Source organism: Myxocyprinus asiaticus, chromosome 16 (assembly GCF_019703515.2).
Source record: "Myxocyprinus asiaticus isolate MX2 ecotype Aquarium Trade chromosome 16, UBuf_Myxa_2, whole genome shotgun sequence".
Classification (NCBI taxonomy): domain Eukaryota; kingdom Metazoa; phylum Chordata; class Actinopteri; order Cypriniformes; family Catostomidae; genus Myxocyprinus; species Myxocyprinus asiaticus.
This window is the reverse complement of record NC_059359.1, coordinates 13,427,135-13,447,761: the sequence shown is the minus strand read 5'-3', so window position 1 is coordinate 13,447,761 and position 20,627 is coordinate 13,427,135. Positions and strand designations below refer to the sequence as shown.

Here is a 20,627-nt window from a genome sequence, read left to right as displayed (position 1 = left end):
TATCTGCATGATTTTATGCATTGCACTGCTGCCAACGATTGGCTGAAAAGATAAAGTAATATTTTATATTATACAAATGGGTTAAAAGTGGCTGAAGCTGCTGTGCAATGTAACATGCTAAGCTTTGGAATAGGATGTACGTCAGCTGAACGCATGTTGCTTACAGTGTTAACAGTGTAAATAGCTAGTTAGTCGATTTTGCAATTGGGCTAACAATCTACTTTGGTTTTGCATCGGTACTTTGGTTCCTAGTTTGAAACCAACAGGTTACAGAGGCCAGTGTGGAGCCAATATGTCTAGCCTGGAACCACCTTTTCTACAATGGAAACATGCAGAATGTTTTCCGATCGTGCACCACTCTCTCCTCTAGTCTGGCTCATCCCGAAAGGTCATTCTCTCAGTTCAGCTCTTTCCTTCATTTAATCCTCATCTTTTATTTATTTCTAGGGAGTTCACATAAAAAATTAGTTAAAATTATTTTGATTTCTAGTATATACACTGAAACAATAATGAAGTATAATTATTTTTAATAATAAATTGTAAATTATATACATTTTTAATTTACCTTAAACAAATTCCTTCTGATTAAACATTTTTTAATTATTACACGCAAACTTTCTGCAATCCAAATAATTTTATGTACTGTATATGTTGTGCTGTCATTTTTGCACATTTTGTTTAAAATTATACCAATTTATTTTATACATTTATTATATATCATTATGCACATTATTATTAAATATTATACAAAAATATACATTTTTATGTAACATTTACATATATTACATGATTAATGAATATATATATATAATATATATATATATATATAAAATTCATCATTATCATGATGCCAGTGAGTGTATTTTCACTGTCAAACTACAAATCCCAAAACTCACTGATTAATCCATGTCACATGACTACAAGCAAGGAGCAGATGGTACAGAGTCATGTGATGTTGTTAGCCGGGATTGAATCTGAGAGGTTCTGCTGCGTCTCTTGTGAGTGCTAAGGCTAAGTGCTCTCTCCAGAGAAAGGGTAATACATGAAAATCAGCTTTGTTCATTTGTCTGCTTAAAAGGATTGTTTCTTTGGCTCAGAATATCCCAGGTAGAGGTCAGTGTTTGAGGATGGAGAGGAGGTAAGAGGAAGGGGGAGGGTAGGCTTGAGGGGATGCTGTGTTGTTGCCGTGAATCACCAGCTTTCTGCTACAGTAGCATTCAGAAAGAACATAGTATGTTTGTACAGTATATAGCAGTGTGTTGGGATAATTGCATGCCATGTACATAAAGAACATAATGCCCCATCTGTTAAGTGGGCGGATGTCTATATGTATGAATTTCTATGTTAATCTCTCAGTTGCACAGCAGAGGTGCATTTTCTGGTTGATTATGGCTTTGAGAGGGGCCTGGTTTTTATGGAGAGCTACTGTGTCATCCACAGCCGTCCAATTAGACTGTACTGAATCATTTGTTTACTGTTCAGCTGAACACTTTAAGCAGTGTGAGGATAATGAACCTCTGTGTTCCTTTTGGGTATCTTTTGTTTTGCTGTGTTGAGTGGACATTGTTCTGTGTCTGTCTGTTATGACCATGCATACCAAATGATGTCTAAGCTGTTTTACATTTTTCGATTCAAACAAAAAGTTGTTTAGGTTTAAACTGTTTAGAATTGTATTTACATTCCTAGAATAACTTTTCTAATTTTTCTTTCGTGTTTGTGTAGGTGTGCTTTGAAATTAAACTTGTCTTCTCCATCTACTGTTTTATAATATTATATAATATAACTTGTCTGCTGAGGGCACATTAAGGCTAACAGGAATTTTTTTTTAGATGTCTTAAAGCTGCTGTGATATATATATTAGAGCCCGACCGATATGAGATTTTTGGGATTTTGAAAATTCACCGATTACCGATATGGTGGCTGATATATTTAATTTTTGAGCTGGATTGAAAACAGATGTTTTCTATGTGGATTGTTCACCGATTTTGCACCGATATGACTATGCAAAGGTACTCAGAAGGCTGCTTTCTTAAACCAAATATTTTTATCAAAGAATATTTGACATTATTATTATACATTGTCAACAAATTCTAGAAATGAACACTGGGAAAATAAAGAATAAATAAAAATACAATAAATAGCTAAATAAACATCAATACTGTATGTTTAGTATAAGTCAATTGCTGACCATTTAAATAAAGAATACATAAAATTAAAATAAATAGCTAAATAAACACTAGTACTGTTTAGTATCATTCAAATGCTGACCATTTAACTAAATAAATACAAATAAAATAAATAGCTAAATAAACATCAGTACTGTTTAGTATCAGTCAAATGCTGACCATTAAAATATAGAATAAATAAAAATAAAATAAATAGCTAAATAAACATCAGTACTGTTTAGTATTAGTTAAATGTTGACCATTAAAATATAGAATAAATAAAAATAAACATCAGTACTGTTTAGTATCAGTCAAATGCTGACCATTTAAATAAAGAATAAATACAAATAAAATAAATAGCTAAATAAACATCAGTATTACTGTTTAGTATCAGTCAAATGCTGACTAAATTAATACTGCTGAGACGAGAGATAAACGGCAGCAGCGGTGTTACACCATATTCTGCTATACAAGTTCAGGGGAAACTTTCAACGGTGGAAAACTAGACTTTTAAATATTATATTTTATAAATGCAACATCTGGAATTGTTTGGTTTGAAGGGGGTACCAAACTGTGATTCCTAAACAAAACAGTTTGGTGAATACATGTTTACTCATTAGCTTCCACTCAGCTGACAACAATGAAAGTAGCTACGTGACACCAATTCTAAAGCCTTGTTTTCTGCATTATATGTTCTGAAAAAAAGTTTTCATATATATACACATACACACACTGGCGGCCAAAAGATTGGAATAATTTACAGATTTTGCTGTTTCGGAAGGAAATTGGTACTTTAATTCACCAAAGTGGCATTCAGCTGATCACAAAGTATAGTCAGGACATTACTGATGTAAAAAAACAGCACCATCATTTTTTGATAAAATCTAGACAGGCCCCATTTTAGTGATGGGAAAATCAGATCATTTTACTGACTTGAATCTTTGAGTCTCGTTCAGCAAAATGAACGAATCTTTATTCAAGTCATTTAGTTCATTTCATTCATTTGAGCAGAATTAAATTCAAATGATAAATTTTCAATAGCCAAATCCCCCCCAACACATCTACTTACACAAACTTTGATTATAGTCCCAATAAGGAAAAATTTATAATGCAGCCAAGGACAAATTATGAGAAACTGAAAGATTAGTTTACCTCTGGAATCTTCTTGTTGGAGTTATTCGTTCTTTTGTCACTGCATAGCGTATATGGCTTTCACGTGACAAAAGAACGAACGACTCAGACCAGAAGACTCGAGAGGTGAACTAATAATTTCTATTTCCTGTGTGAGCAATCCATAGCGTATACGGCTGTCACGTGACAAAAGAACGAGCGACTCAGACCAGAAGACTCGAGAGGTGAACTAATCATTTCTGTCTCCTGTACAGCGCCTATGCGATTTTCACATAACAAACGAACGGAGGTTGCGCAATGCACATGCGCGGCCAACACAAAATGAACAAATCACTCTCTGAGACTACTCATTCTTCTAAATCACATAAAAGATTAGTTGAAAATGAACAAATCATTCATGAACGACCCATCACTACCCCATTTCCAGCAGCCATCACTCCAACACCTTATCCTTGAGTAATCATGCTAAATTGATAATTTGTTACTAGAAAATCACTTGCCATTATATCAAACACAGTTGAAAGCTATTTGGTTCATTAAATGAAGCTTAACATTGTCTTTGTGTTTGTTTTTGAGTTGCCACAGTATGCAATAGACCAGTGTTTCCCAACCTTTTTTCTGCCACGGCACACTTTTTACGACTAATAAAAATTCTACGGCACACCACTATCCCACACGTCAATACTTTTACTTTTCAAGAACTTGTCCATGTTTTCTGTCCATCTTAGTTGCGTGTTTACTTGTAATGTTTGAAATTCGGCTATGCAAAAAAAAAAAAAAAAAAATCACATAGGTAGGCTACGCTGTGTGAGGTCACAGGTGTCAAGAGCTCTGAATGGTAATGAAAAAACAACAAATTTGTATTGAAATTTTTCTAATTTGTAGATTTATTCTTGCAATGCCACAACAAATTATAGGGATGCAAACTCATGAGGGGCGAATAAGGTAAGACAATCACTGCTCCACTAAAATTTTTTCTGGGGATATTGTTTTTAAAGAATAAGCTAAAAGCACCAATTCCAGCTATTTTAGTGATTCAAGTTTATTCAAGTTTACAGTTGTGCAGAATTAGCTGCAAAATAAAGAGTATTTTGGTGAGGTTTGTTCCTGTTTCACAAATTTGTTCAATTTTATTAACTGATTAGTTCAGTGACCCCTTCTGGAAATGTCACTATGTGGCGACAAATGAGCATCTTATGTGCTATGAGTGAGTCAGTGAATCATTTTGAGTTGTTCATGACTGAAATCTACCAAGAGACTTTATAGTGTTTAAGCATTAAAAGAACAAAGAGATCTATAGTCTTCCTTCAGTCTGAGCATTATTTTTCATCCAAAAAGACAACAGTAATAGTCTAATAATAGTGAGTTTCAATAATGTCCTTACCTTCTCCTTTATTAAAACTTGCATGGCTACAAATCTACTGACTTCAGTATAAGAATTATAAACACAAAGCAGATCTACGGTATCATTTACCTACAGTAGCCTATTTAAACTGCTTAACATGGCTTTTATCAGAAAAGACCACAATAATAGAAAAATAATAATAATTTTGAGTTTCAATAATATTCTTTTGTCATTGTAAAGCGCATTTCACATGAGTCGAGTCGAGGCGTCAATGCTCTGTTTAATGCCAGCGCCAAACACCGCATTGCCCTCCACGTGACAAGAGTTGCAGAAAGCGTCACAGAGGGGCGATTTTACGAGTTTTCCACGTAAAAAAGCGGGAGGTGTGCACAATAAACATTGAAAACATGTATTTGGAAGAGAGAAAAAAGCTTGCAGTTGCTTTGGTAGCAGAAAGTAATAAAAGGACTTGTTTATGTTTAGGTCTAAGCGTTTTCTTGGTGAATTTAAATTAGTTCAATAACTGGGGTCTCTGATATTCGTAAACGATAAGGTAATATTTAATTAAAAGAAATGATGAGACATTCAATGTGTCCACAAATTTGGACAGATTTTTTTAATATTTCTTGTTGCTTAGTACTCTCAAAGACATTATTGGTGAAGCAAAAACGTGTGTGAAAAACACTTTGGTGTAAAGTGGCATAACTTCATAGACTTCAATGTATTCTGCAGCGCTGATGCGAGTCATGTGAAAGACCCTTAACGCATAAATATCAGTCACTTTTGCACATTAATCATTGCTCTTCACAATCACAAAAGTGACCGATTATGGTTTCAAAACAGCGAATTTCTCCGAAAGGTGAGGAGTTTGGATCCCGAAATTATAATTTTTTTTCATGCATTTATTTATTTTGTGGAATTTGATAATTTTCCACGGCACACCTGACAATCTTTCACGGCACACTAGTGTGCCACGGCACAGTGGTTGGGCAACACTGCAGTACGCTGGCATGTCTTAAGGTCAATATTAGGTCACAAATGGCAAAAAAGAAACAGCTTTCTCTTGAAACTCATCAGTCAATCATTGTTTTGAGGAATGAAGGCTATACAATGCTTGAAATTACCCAAAAAAAAAAAAAAAAAAAGATTCCATACAAAGGTGTACACTACAGTCTTCAAATACAAAGGACAACTGGCTCTAACAAGGACAGAAAGAGATGTGGAAGACCCAGATACAACTAAACAAGAGGATAAGTACATCACAGTCTCTAGTTTGAGAAATAGACGCCTCACATGTCCTCAGCTGACAGCTTAATTGAATTCTACCCACTCAACACCAGTTTCATGCACAACAGTAAAGAGAAGACTCAGGGGTATAGGCCTTATGGGAAGAATTGCAAAGAAAAAGCCACTTTTGAAACAGAAAAACAAAAAATAAAAGGTTAGAGTGGGCAAAGAAACACAGACATTGGACAACAGATACTGTAATTGGAAAAGAGTATTATGGATCTTAACCCCATTGAGCTTTTGTGGGATCAGCTAGACTGTAAGGTGAGTGAGAAGTGCCCGACAAGACAATCAATGGCAATTGCTACAGGAAGCGTGGGGTGAAATGTCACCTGAGTATAAGGACAAACTGACAGATAAAATGCCAAGAATCTGCAAAGCTTTCATTGCTTTTTGATGAGAACTCTTTGAAGTAGTTCAAGAAGTTCTGAACATTTTTATCAAATTGTAATTTTTCACGTTATTAATGTCCTGACTATACATTGTGATCAGTCGAATGCCATTTTGGTGAATTAAAGTACCAATTTCTTTCCATAAGAGCAAAATCTGTACATTATTCCAAACTTTTGGCCACCTGTGTTTGTGTTTATGTGTGTGTGTGTGTGTCAAGTTGAAGTACTTTCTTCTATGCATTCTGATGGTTCAGAGACAACACTGTAAGCCATTTGTAAGTTTATTTCCCTGCAATGTACAAGCTCTGTGGCACATTTAACATTGCTCTTTGTTTTTAATGGCCTGACATAACATTCAGTGCATTTACATTACTTTAAAAGTTCAATTTCAGTCGGACTAAAGCTATAAATCATCTTTTAAAAAATGTTATGTAAATGCTATAGTCTGACTGAAATCATACCAGCCAATATTTGTGAAATCGGATTAACAAACCTGGATAATACACTAATAGGAACAACAATTGGCCTTGCTGTTGTGCACATATACGCTCTGAAGCACAGAGGTGATGTAGGATGTGTATGTACTATACAACAGCGTATTTGACATCCTTCAATCAAATATTTGATTACACAGTGTCCTGTATACTTGGGCAGACAAATGAAGACTCTAGCTTGACAACACAAAAACCTGTCCTAGCTCAATGTCTGACCAATGGTGTGAGTTTGGGATATAACAATCTCTTTGTCCTAAGGATTTAGATGGGGGGAGTGTTTGGGAACCCAGTTTGGGAACTGTCATTATTTTAACAATTCCGCTAGTGACACAGGAATGAAACACTACAGCATTTAGTAGGAAGTAGTAATTACTGTAATACGTATTTAACTTCTCTTGCACAACAGGTCTTAATGCATATAATTACATACAGTTGACAGAAGAACAGCCCATTATTCAGCAACTTATTTCTGAAAAAATGTACAGTGGGGTCCAAACTTTTGAGACCACCAGTGAAAATGCACCTATTTTGCATTTTTCTAAGATAGCATGAAAATTATAAAAAATTATGTTATCAGCATAACAATCTGAGTGAAGGGTTGAAGTGCCAAACAGACATGACAAAGGTCTATACTTGCTGAAACAAAACAGGCTCATATGATAGATGTGCACATTTAGAAATCAGTGGCGGTTCTGGCTTACTTGGTGCCTAAGACGAGATCCGACATGGCGCCCCCTTAACATCCTCATAACATTTTTAGAAGAATATCTCAGCTTTGTAGGCCCATTCAATGCAAGTGAATGTTGGCCAGAACTTTGAAGCACCAAAAATCACAAAGACATCATAAAATTAATCCATAAGACTCCAGTGGTTAAATCCATAAGCCATATTTCTGGAATGGCACGACTGTGAGTAAATGATGAGAGAATTTTCATTTTTGGGTGAACTGTCCCTTTAAATAAAAATAACTAAACAATGAATATAGAAATGAACTATATACAGTATATACTGTATATAGTATATACTGTATATCACAATGAGTATAGAAATGAACTATATACATTCTGCATATAGTTCATTTCTATATTCATTGTCTAGTTAATTTTATTTAAAGGGACAGTTCACCTAAAAATGAAAATTCTCTCATCATGACCACTGAGGCAATCCTGTGTCATGGTGTACCTATACTGTTGATCATGGTTATCTTATGTTTGTTCAGAATGTAAGAATGCATTGTGAACATCCATAATCCTAACCATATATAGCCTTCAAGGCTAATTGGCCTGTCAGGACAACTTGGGGCACCTTTCACGATTGCGATCTTGCAAGCTTTGTGCAGGGGCTCTCTCTCATCGCGATCTTGTGAGCTCGGGGCGGGTTGGGATGATTTGGGGAATCTTTCTCACAAAGCGAGCCAGGTGTGGGCAGGCACAATTCGGGGCACCTTTCTCCCATCACGATCTTGTGAGCTCTGTGCGGGGGCGGCTGATCAGGTACCCTGTCGTGCTGCCCCAGAGTGCGTTGCCACTCTAGGCACCTGCCTATATCGCCTATGCCACGATTCGCTAGTGTTAGCAATAGTTATTGCATCAAAATTTGAATGAAAAAACATATATTTCCATTTGTACTCATTTTAAATGTCACTTTATCTCTCCATTTTATCAAACACAATTTCCCTGACAATCAGGGCAGGGCAGCTCACAAAGTCCTATAGTACTTGGATTTTAAAGAGAACTTTAGTCCCATTATAGTTCTCAGAGCTGCCAGACATCTTTCTGTCTTCAGTTTTAAGAAACTGGTGAGAAAGCAACAACCCATGTTCCCTACACCACTATGATTAAAATGTAATTACAGCATCGCGGTCCACATCTCAGGACCACTTTCATGATTACACTCACCCTTGATTAGGTGGAGAAAGCAAGTTGACACAATGGCATCAAAATTAAGAAGGCAATTGTCACATCTCAATAAATGGTGCATCATTTGACATAATTTCCCTACCAATCTAAAGATTATGTTGCGACTTGGTTGAGATTGGGTTGTAATTACTTGATTGCATAAGTAAGTAACTTGGAATCTGCGTAATTGGACTGCATTATGAAGCAGGCAGTGGGGAAAAAAGCCAGGCTTGGATTTAATTTGTGTATCCCTGCCGAAAAGAGGTAGCACCAAGACAGATAACAAGCCTTGTGCTCTGGTCATGTGCAAATAATGAGTGGACAAGGGTTTAGATCTAATTATTGTAATAAGTGTTCAAAGTGCTAAAAGATAAGGTCTGAGACACTTGTTGAACAATGGCCTGGTCGAAAGGGCTGAGATGGTGACTGTAACGCTAAGAGAGGCTCCCGGATAGAAAAGTTCACCTCCAGGCAGTGTTGATTTGGCTTCCTGTTATTATTTACTCTGTTCCCTGCATGTACCATATGTCTTGTGAGGCCAGATGTTTGATAATCGGCATTAAGTCTGATCCACATTGCAGCCTATTCTGACCAAGAATCATTCACTTAGACAGGAGGAGGCCGTATAACAAAATTGTTGTGGTTATATGTTTACTTGCTACTTCGTTCACACTACACAAAAATCCAATTTGTTTTTTCAAATCCAATCCTTAGGACTGACTTCCACACATCATTTTGCAAGTGATGAAATCTGATCTGTTTTTTCAGAAAATATCCAGTGTATCTACATTAGTTGCCATAGTAATGACTTAAGTGTCAAGTGCACACAAGAGACTTACAGTAAGATAGTAGCTGTCATTGTGGAATGAGAGGCCAGGACATCTCGCTGTGCTGCTGAACTCAAAATGTGCATGAAAGAACATTTTACAGAGGTGGAGACAGAGGCATTTGATTTATTCATGCATACAGGGAAGACCGGGCTAGTTGTCACACAGGGAAGTTGTCACATAGGCTATATTTTAACTATGAGATTTGGAGTCAAAAGCCCAAATGCAAAAATATGTGTTTTCTCTAGCAGAGGTTTTGTATGTTGGTTTCAAACATCTAGTTAAACCCCCTCTTAAATAGAATAATCTTTTTGCAGACTTTACCCTCCAAAGTAAATTTTCACTCTCATACATTTGTTATAGTTCTTGAGTAAACAAGTGAACATAATCGAACCAAACTGGCATACATTAAAGCAAGGGTCAACTGTATTATGAAGGCTGATTTTTACGGAAAGGTTTAAACGTGTTTTTAAGACAAAGGAATTTTGATTAAAGTCAGGTTGAGGCATGTTGCCACATGTGTTTTAAATGTTATAAATGAATCCAATTTATCAATTACATTTTTTGGTGAACTTAGGAGTCATTTGTGCATGATAATTGTTTTACTTTTAAAAGGCTTTTTAATGCAGGCGTAGATTTAAAGAGATGCATAGATTTAGCTCTGATGGTGGTAGTGGACAATGTGATGGGGGAACGTGTCCCCCCATCGCTACCATGATACTTACTGTACTGGTTTAATGCCAGGATCCATTGTGACGTCTTATCCCATAGTGTGACAATGTGCATGTTGAAACCTGCATGTGGAATTCTGACCACATTCAAAGAAGGTGCAAATGCAGATGCATTTTTGTTATCCAGAAACTAATATGCAAGTAATTAACTATGCTACACTACTGTCATCCGTTGTTAAAGGTTAGGTTTAGAACTTTATTAATCCCAGCAGTTAATTAAAGTGCAAGTGCTTTGTTGGGGTTTTAGCCTTTTTCTGTTGCAATGTGAGTGACACAACAGACTCTGCTGTCTTGCAAACTTGTCACCCGAACAATGATCATTGATCAATATCACATGAATTATTCCATTGGAATACACTTGGAATATCTCGTCTCTTTCCTCAAATTCCCAGTTGCTTGCGTCTCTCTCCTATTTTCTAATCACCATGTGGTTCGACGATACACATGTGAAACCAGGATTCACTCTTGCATTTCAGATGAGAAGCATATATAGCACTCGTAAAGTGCAGAAATTTGCTTCGGTGCCCCGAAACTTAGCTTTGGCGGCTGCCAAAATATGTTCAATGGAAGAAAAACCCTGAATGTCAAAGTTTTGGAAAGCATTTGAATTATCCATCAATGTTTTTCAAATTTGCTTAAGACGAAGGATTTTCAGTTACCACAGCCTCTGATGTAATTTGTAAGTTTCCATTTTGCGTTGGTAACTTTGATCGGATCTCTGTCCGATCACAGTTCAGATGCATTTGACTGCATGGTGTAAATGCAGTCCAGCTAAAGAATGTCCAGTTTGTTCCTGAATACATATCCAAATGCATCCTGAATCACAAAAAAACAAATTCCAGTCAGACCATTCAGACTATAAAATGCATTCCAAAAAATCTTATTTTAATCCGATTTTAACTTGCATACTGATGTTTATTGGATCGGGTTTGTAAACACCTGATGATTCCATGTTTCAAAGGGATCTGAGTCAGATCAGAGCCAGTTATGTTAAAACTGGTGATTTCAGCCAGCTCTTGCCATTTTTGTGTGCAATTGGCATCAGACAGTCTGCGAATGGTCCATCATGCATGGTCTTGGGTGAATGAATGCCATTTGTGAATGACCCCTCTTTTCTCCATTTAGGAAGGGTTTTCATTTTTAATTTACCCAATGAAAAGTTGTGCATGGCTTATTGGTTATTGGTTATATGTTGGTTCTGCAACTACAGAATTTGAGCATATGGTTTGAGTCTCTCAGTAGAGGTCATTCAATGTCATTAATACTGTGCGGCACAAGGATGCAGTGCTGTTGCTGTTCAATCAGCCTGAAATAAAAAAAAATAAATTAAAAAAAATTATAATACCTTGGCCAATAAAATTCAAAAGGTTTTATTGTATTCCACTTCATTTTTCCCCCTCAAACGATTGGAGGAACCCATTGATTGTATCATATTAGCTGAGTAATTGATTGTAACCGCTTATTAACCTCTAAGAACTTTGTGTCCAGTGTGCCATTGCATGAGGACAGGCCTTAATCACTCACGAATGGCAGCCATTAATGAGATTATTTCCTTGTTCTGCTCCGTAACTTTATTTGTTCCAGGAGGCATTGACAAGGGCATCCAAATGCTGAAGTTTACTTTTCTGTGAAAAATTTTTTTCTCCCTATGTTTAACCACTTTCTTTGTCACTATGATAAATGGAGGCTCACTGAATATGAACTACAATAAATATTACTTTTTTTTAAATACAGTGCAAAAACAGCTCTTACACATGCTGAGAAACCGAAGATTTGAACACACGAAACTGGATCAGATGTAATCTCAAAAATAAATTTTCTGGCTCTGATTATAGATGAAATTATGGGATATCTTAGATGCATTACCTGCACCACATGAGTATCTGCTCTATAGATAATGCACTGTACAGAATTTCAGCATTTAAATTGTATACTTCACTGGTTATTACTTTCAATAAACGTTTGTCAGAGGCAGACTTTGTGATTTGATAACACTTGAAATGTACCTTAACATAAAGAGAGCTAGAGCCAAAAATAGCTTCTGCACATTATCAGATGGTCCATTGAAATGACACAGACTTTGACAGGTTATGGAAAGTTGGCAAATAATGTGACTCGTTAATGGCAGATTTGACTATCTGCCACATTACGTCAGGGATTCACCAACACATACATACACTATATTGCCAAAAGTATTCGCTCACCCATCCAAATAATTGAATTCAGGTGTTCCAATCACTTCCATGGCCACAGGTGTATAAAATGAAGCACCTAGGCATGCAGACTGCTTCTACAAACATTTGTGAAAGAATGGGCCGCTCTCAGGAGCTCAGTGAATTCCAGTGTGGTACTGTGATAGGATGCCACCTGTGCAACAAGTCCAGTCGTGAAATTTCCTCGCTACTAAATATTCCACAGTCAACTGTCAGTGGTATTATAACAAAGTGGAAGCGATTGGGAATGACAGCATCTCGTAAGGCCACGTAAAATGACAGAGCGGGGTCAGCGGATGCTGAGGCACATAGTGCGCAGAGGTCGCCAACTTTCTGCAGAGTCAATCGCTACAGACCTCCAAAGTTCATGTGGCCTTCAGATTAGCTCAAGAACAGTGTGTAGAGAGCTTCATGGAATGGGTTTCCATGGCCGAGCAGCTGCATCCAAGCCATACATCACCAAGTGCAATGCAAAGCGTCGGATGCAGTGGTGTAAAGCACGCCGCCACTGGACTCTAGAGCAGTGGAGACGCGTTCTCTGGAGTGACGAATCACGCTTCTCCATCTGGCAATCTGATGGACGAGTCTGGGTTTGGCGGTTGCCAGGTGAACGGTACTTGTCTGACTGCATTGTGCCAACTGTGAAGTTTGGTGGAGGGGGGATTATGATGTGGGGTTGTTTTTCAGGAGCTGGGCTTGGCCCCTTAGTTCCAGTAAAAGGAACTCTGAATGCTTCAGCATACCAAGAGATTTTGGACAATTCCATGCTCCCAACTTTGTGGGAACAGTTTGGGGATGGCCCCTTCCTGTTCCAACATGACTGCACACCAGTGCACAAAGCAAGGTCCGTAAAGACATGGATGAGCGAGTTTGGTGTGGAAGAACTTGACTGGCCTGCACAGAGTCCTGACCTCAACCCGATAGAGCACCTTTGGGATGAATTAGAGCGAAGACTGTGAGCCAGGCCTTCTCGTCCAACATCAGTGTCTGACCTCACAAATGCGCTTCTGGAAGAATGGTCAAAAATTCCCATAAACACACTCCTAAACCTTGTGGAAAGCCTTCCCAGAAGAGTTGAAGCTGTTATAGTGCAAAGGGTGGGCCGATGTCATATTAAACCCTATGGATTAAGAATGGGATGTCACTTAAGTTCATATGCGTCTAAAGGCAGATGAGCGAATACTTTTGGCAATATAGTGTACTTAAAACAGAGCTATACATGATGTCACAGCATGTGTTAATGAGCACCTGTTGTTTTTTTGCATTTGTTTGTAACTTTAAATGTTTTGCGTCATTGTACACCATACATCTGTCAGAGCAGGCTACACTAACAAAAAAGTACCATGGTTTTACCATGTTTTTTTGGACATGTACCATGGTAGTACCATGGAATTCTTTGAAGTACATTGGAGTACTATTTAAATACCAAATGCCAATTTGCTTATTTCATTAGTGACCTAGAAATAGTGTAGAATTGTAAAAATAAAAAAAAAAAAGATTCATTTTACATAATCATTTTTCTTTCTCAAAGTTTTAAAAACCTGAAACATTTTACTTCCAGGTTTTAATTCGATTTTGAATCCCACATTTTCAATGTGGTCTCAGACTTTTGGACTCTATATATCAAAGTACCATGTTATTACCATCTGATTCACCATGGTATGGCCACAGTGAGTCCAAGTTCAAAGGAAGAGAGGTTTATTCAGTATGAATTAATTTGCCTTTTTAGCTTATGTTACTATCTTTTTACAACTTAAACATATTCCTGGACCCTGCCGAGACATCCTATGTCCTTCACTGTCCCACTTGTGCCAAATATGCCAAGAGTATGTTGGTTTGTGGGAAACCCATCAGCAGGATATACTGTAGCTGTAGGGGGAAACATATGTGGTGTGAGGAGAGAACCAGAAGGCTAGAACTTGGAGGTCCAGTGTACCATCTGTTTCCCTCCCCTTCATGAGCCAGGGAGCCCTCGGAGCTCATAGTGAGAACAGCTCTCCCAAACTCCAAATTCTAAAACAGCTTGTAATCCCAAAGGGGGGTCAAAGTCATGTCCAGCAGTGGCAAACAGCATTGGCAGCCAAAACAGCCTTTGGCCCTGTTTACAGTTTCTACATACATCACATCTCAATACAATCCAAGTGGAAAAAATTCAACTCACATTTATTTATCCACAAAAATAGGGATTGTCAGCCGAGATATCCACTGTTCTTCTTTTATTATTCCATCAGTACAAAAATGTGCAGTCAATGTGCTCCGTGCATATTAAGAAAGATACAAACATTTTCGGTACCACCGGACCTTATTCAGTGTTTGTTTTAATCTACATACAACCCCAATTCCAAAAAAGTTGGGACAGTATGAAAAATGATAATAAAAACACAAAGGAGTGATTTGTAAATTATATTCACCCTTGGCTATATTGAAAGCACTGCAACTATACATTATATGATATTTTACCTTGTGAATTTTTTATTTTTTATTTTTTTAAATGTACAGTAATTTCAAGTCCGATGATTGCAACATGCGCCAAAAAGTTGAGACAGAGGCAATTTAAGACTAATAACAATTTGAGTTGAAATATCAAGGCGATGTGAAACAGGAGATGTTAAACAGGTGAGGCAATTGTGTCATAGTACTGTATACTGTATAAGGAGCCTCCAAAATCAGCCTAGTCCTTCAAGAGCAAGGATCGTTCAAGACTTGTCAATTTGTCAACAGATGCTTCAATAAATAATCCAGCACATTGAGAACAGTGTTCCCCAAAGACAAATTGGAAGGATTTTTGGCATTTCACCCTCTACAGTGCACAATATAGTTAAAAGATTCAAGGAATCTGGTCAAATCTTAGTGCGTAAAGGGCAAAAAGAAAACCACTTTTGAATGCACGTGATCTCTGATCCCTCAGACATCACTGTCTTAAAAAACATCATTCATCTGTAATGGATATCATGAACATGGGCTTTGGGATAACTTTAGTAAACCTTTGTTAGTCAACACCACTCGCCACTGCATCCACAGAAGTTAAGACTTTACTATGCAAAGCAGAAGCCCTACATCAACACTGTTCAGAAGCGCTGACGACTTCTCTGGGCTTGGTCTCATCTTAGATGGAAAGTAGAGTGGAACTGTGTTTTTTGGTCCGAAGAGTCCACATTTCAAAAAGTTTTTGAAAAACACAGCCGTCTTGTTATCTAGGCCAAAGAGGAAAAGGACCATTCAAGCTGTTATTAGCGTCAGGTCCAAAAGCCAGTGTCTGTATGGGCCATGGGTGTGTCAGTGCCCATGCATGGGCAACTCGCACATCTGTGAGAACACCATGAATTCAGACAGATATGTACACATTTTGGAGCAACATATACTGCCATCCAGCACCGTCTTTTCCAGGGATGTCCCTGCATTTTCCAGCAGAACAACTTCAAACCACATACTGCCCAGATTACAAGTGCATGGCTGTGTGAGCAGAGAGTGTGGGTGGTAGATTGGCATGCCTGTAGTTCTGACCTGTCTCCAACTGAGAATGTGTGGTGCATTATGAAGCACCCCATACAATTGTGCAGCTAAAGACCTACATAATGGATGAATGGGGGAAAATTCCACTTCCTAAACTTAACAAACTTGTGTCTTCAGTTCCGAAATGCATAATAAGTGTTATTGAAATGGTGATGTTTCACAGTGGAAAACACTCGACTGTCCCAAATTTTTTGGAAAAAAAAATCAATGAAATTCACAGGTTAAAACATCATATAATGTATAGTTGTAGTGCTTTCAACATAGAAAAGGGTGAGTATAATTTACAAATCACTAATTTTTGTTTTTATTAGCATTTTTCATGCTGTCCCAATTTTTTTGGGGGGGAATTGGGTTGTACAGTGAACACACTTATATGCTTCTATTATCCAACACACATGTGATTAATTAGTCTAATACAAACACATAGCGATCATATTATCCAAAAGGCCATATCACGTGTTGGCACAGCCACCATCAGCTGGAGAGCAAAAAAATAAAATAGAGTTATAAAAAACATAAATTAATTTAGATCCTGTGGTTGAACGGTATCCAATTGAAAAATCCACTTACACTTGGATTGTATCATTTTCTGTTCAACATTGGTACATCGACACATGGGATGTACCATATTGATTCTACAAAATGATAGCTGATCTACTGAATAACGTAGCTGCAAAGTGTTTCGCAACAGGTGATTTACTATTAGCTCTATTAATCACGCTTCTGTGTTCATTAATGCAAAATCTGAGTTGACGATTAGTTTTTCCAACATACTGAAAGCCACAGGGGCAAGATAGTAAATATATAACATTGAACAACATGAAATAAACTATATAATTTCAAATTCTTTCTTAATAGAATGACTCACAAATGTATTAACCTTCTTTACATTCTGTCACGCTAAACAATGTCGGCATGAAAAGAATCCATTTGAACCTTTTATTTGTCTGAATCTCCCATCTGAGGTGGCTGTGTCGGCACGAACCAACTGATCCCGTAAATTTCTCCCCCTGTACTGAACAAACATAGGCAACCTATTAAACAATTCTTTACATTTAGCATCTGTATTTAATACATGCCAGTGTTATTTGATAGTGTTCTTAAAAAAAACAGTAATTAGCTTTGCCATACTTAACATCTATTACTGTAATTCTACAAGAAATCTCCCTATAATTCCATGAAATCTTTTACTTTTAACATAAATTAATTGTTAGAATAGTCATACACCTCTAAAACACAGAATAATTATCTTTAAAAGAATGATAAAGAAAAGCTTAAGTACAGATAATTACTATTGTTATAAAAAAAAAAAAAAAAAAAACTAAGACCATTTATATATAAAACATACAAAAAAACCATGTAATTTTACTTTGCAAATGCCCAGGTTTAAATTAATTGTCAGAAGTCAATTTTTTATTTATTTTGTATTATTTTTTTAAATACTTTAAATTTTTAATTGAAAATAAATGCATTTTCTTTCTCTAAATGTAGGTTAACTGTACTTTTGCATTGTGTTATTCTTCATTTAAAAAATGTAAACTACAAAAAACTAATTATCTTATTGAAGCAGGATAAGATTTGTCTGCATTATACTTTAAAATTGCTGAAATAGTGAATTTCTTGCAGCAGTTGCCCCAAAAAATTTACAAAATAAAAAAAGTTATGCTATAGAATTAAAACTTTATGCCTGTAGCAACATTTTGGAAAATAGTTCACTTTACTCATTTAAAAAAATTAATAAAAAACCACCACCACTCATTGATTCTTTTTTTATTTTTATTTTTTATTTTTATATATTATTATTCCAAAAACAACATACAAATTCTTTTGTTCAGTATATTGCAAGTACTCATTAGCAACGGCTTTAAATGCTTCAGCATATTTTTCACACTTAACACTTTTGTTGCTTTTTTCACTGGTTCATAATTTTTTTTTTAAGCTGACAATTTCTAAAATGTTTTTGCTCTGGGAACAACAGCTTTTGTTTTCCGCCCCTGAAAAAAACAATACTATGGCCTTTTTGCCTTAACATAATATTATTTAAAACATGAAATCAAACACACACATTCATATACATATCCGCACATTCATACACATATATTTAAAATAATAATCAAAGCAGAATTAACCTGCAATGGAACATCTGAACATTCAAACATTACAAATTACACTGAAAAAAATAGCACTTTGGCTGAACATGATTCAGTCATGGACAGTGGTTCCACGTGATTGAAACATGTTCTCTTAATAAAACGGAATCAATTTAAACCCAGTAAAATGGACCATGTAAAACTAACTTGAATGAATGGTGTTCGTTTAACTTGAATGAATGGTGTTCGTTTAACTTGAATGAATGGTGTTGGTTTAACTTGAATGAATGGTGTTCGTTTAACTTGAATCAGTTATGTTCTCCTACATTTAAGCCTTCTTGTCTTGTTTAGACTTCATGTTTATATCACGTAAGATGAAGTCGATTAGATCAAGTTACTTGAACTAGGTATAATGCCAGTTATAAATGTCAACACTATGTTCTCATTCTTCAGTGACTGTCAAACGAGACTACAGAAGCAGCACACAGTATGAAACTAATCCATTTATTGGAAAAAAAATTCTGAAGTCTGTTGTACATACCACATTCAAAGCTTAAGGAAATACAGGTTCAATACAAGTTAAGCTCAATCGAAAGCATTTTTGTCAGTGTTGATTACCACAAAACTATTTTTACTCGTTCTTCCTTTTCTTTAAGTGAGGCACTTACAATGGAAGTAAATGGGGCCAATTTTTGGAGGGTTTAAAAACACTGTAAACCCATATAAGTTCTACTAACTTAAATTTGAGGCAACTGATTGCCTTTTACAAGTATCAAAAGTTAAGTCTCAAGTATGCACAACTTGTTTTTCTCAGAAACTATAAATTAAAAGAAATTATTTTGGTCTAATCAAAATATGAAATTACTAATACTTACAGTGCATCCGGAAAGCGCTTCACTTTTTCCACATTTTGTTATGTTACAGCCTTATTCCAAAATTGATTAAATTCATTATTTTCCTCAATTCTACAAACGATAGTCCATAATGACAACGTGAAAGAAGTTTGTTTGAAATCTTTGCAAATTTATTAAAAAGAAAAGACAAAAAAAAAAAAAAAAAATCACATGTACATAAGTATTCACAGCCTTTGCTCAATACTTTGTTGAAGCACCTTTGGCACCAATTACATCCTCAAGTCTTTTTGAGTATGATGCTACAAGCTTGGCACACCTATTTTTGGGCAGTTTCTCCCATTCTTCTTTGCAGGACCTCTCAAGCTCCATCAGGTTGGATGGGGAGCGTCGGTGCACAGCCATTTTCAGATCTCTCCAGAGATGTTCAATCAGGTTCAAGTCTGGGCTTTGGCTGGGCCACTCAAGGACATTCACAGAGTTGTCCCAGAGCCACTCCTTTGTTATCTTGGCTGTGTGCTTAGGGTCGTTGTCCTGTTGGAAGATAAACCTTCACCCTAGTCTGAGGTCCAGAGCAGGTTTTCATCAAGGATGTCTCTGTACATTGCTGCATTCATCTTTCCCTTGATCCTGACTAGTCTCCTAGTTCCTGCTGCTGAAAAACATCCCCACAGCATGATGCTGCCACCACCATGCTTCACTGTAGGGATGGTATTGGCCAGGTGATGAGTGGTGCCTGGTTTCCTCCAGACATGACGCTTGCCATTCAGGCCAAAGAGTTCAATCTTTGTTTCTCATGGTCTGAGAGTCCTTCAGGTGCCTTTTGGCAAACTTCAGGCGTGCTGTCATGTGCCTTTTACTGAGGAGTGGCTTCCGTCTGGACACTCTACCATACAGGCCTGATTGGTGGAGTGCTGCAGAGATGGTTGTTCTTCTGGAAGGTTCTCCTCTCTCCACAGAGAAATGCTGGAGCTCTGTCAGAGTGACCATCGAGTTCTTGGTCACCTCCCTGACTAAGGCCCTTCTCCCCTGATAGCTCAGTTTGGCCAGGCGGCCAGCTCTAGGAAGAGTCCTGGTGGTTCCAAACTTCTTCCATTTAAGGATGATGGAGGCCACTGTGCTCATTGGGACCTTCAATGCTGCAGAAATTTTTCTGTACCCTTCCCCAGATCTGTGCCTCGATACAATCCTGTCTCAGAGGTCTACAGGCAATTCCTTGGACTTCATGGCTTGGTTTGTGCTCTGACATGCACTGTTAACTGTGGGACCTTATATAGACAGGTGTGTGCCTTTCCAAATCATGTCCAATCAACTGAATTTACCACAGGTGGACTCCAATCAAGTTGTAGAAACATCTCAAGGATGATCAGTGGAAACAGGATGCACCTGAGCTCAATTTTGAGTGTCATGGCAAAGGCTGTGAATACTTATGTACATGTGATTTTTTTTTTATTATTTATTTATTTTTTTTTTCGTTTTTTATTTTTAATAAATGTGCAAAGATTTCAAACAAACTTTTTTCACGTTAGCATTATGGGGTATTGTTTGTAGAATTTTGAGGAAAATAAATAATTTAATCCATTTTGGAATAAGGCTGTAACATAACAAAATGTGGAAAAAGTGAAGCGCTGTGAATACTTTCCGGATGCACTGTATTTTAATTAACCACAACACAGAATTTAAAGTTGTG

General features: G+C 36.8%; 1 protein-coding gene across 2 annotated transcripts in view; it reads left to right on the top strand.

Moving 5' to 3' along the window:
* Nucleotides 1-933: 933 nt before the first annotated feature.
* tsnare1 (T-SNARE Domain Containing 1) overlaps nt 934-20,627 on the top strand; it is a 263,550-nt gene continuing 243,856 nt past the window's right edge. For both annotated transcript variants that reach the window (XR_007899452.1, XM_051720402.1), the window contains exon 1: nt 934-1,035. The gene's annotated coding sequence lies outside the window, so the exon portion shown is untranslated. The remainder of the gene's footprint in view (nt 1,036-20,627) is intronic.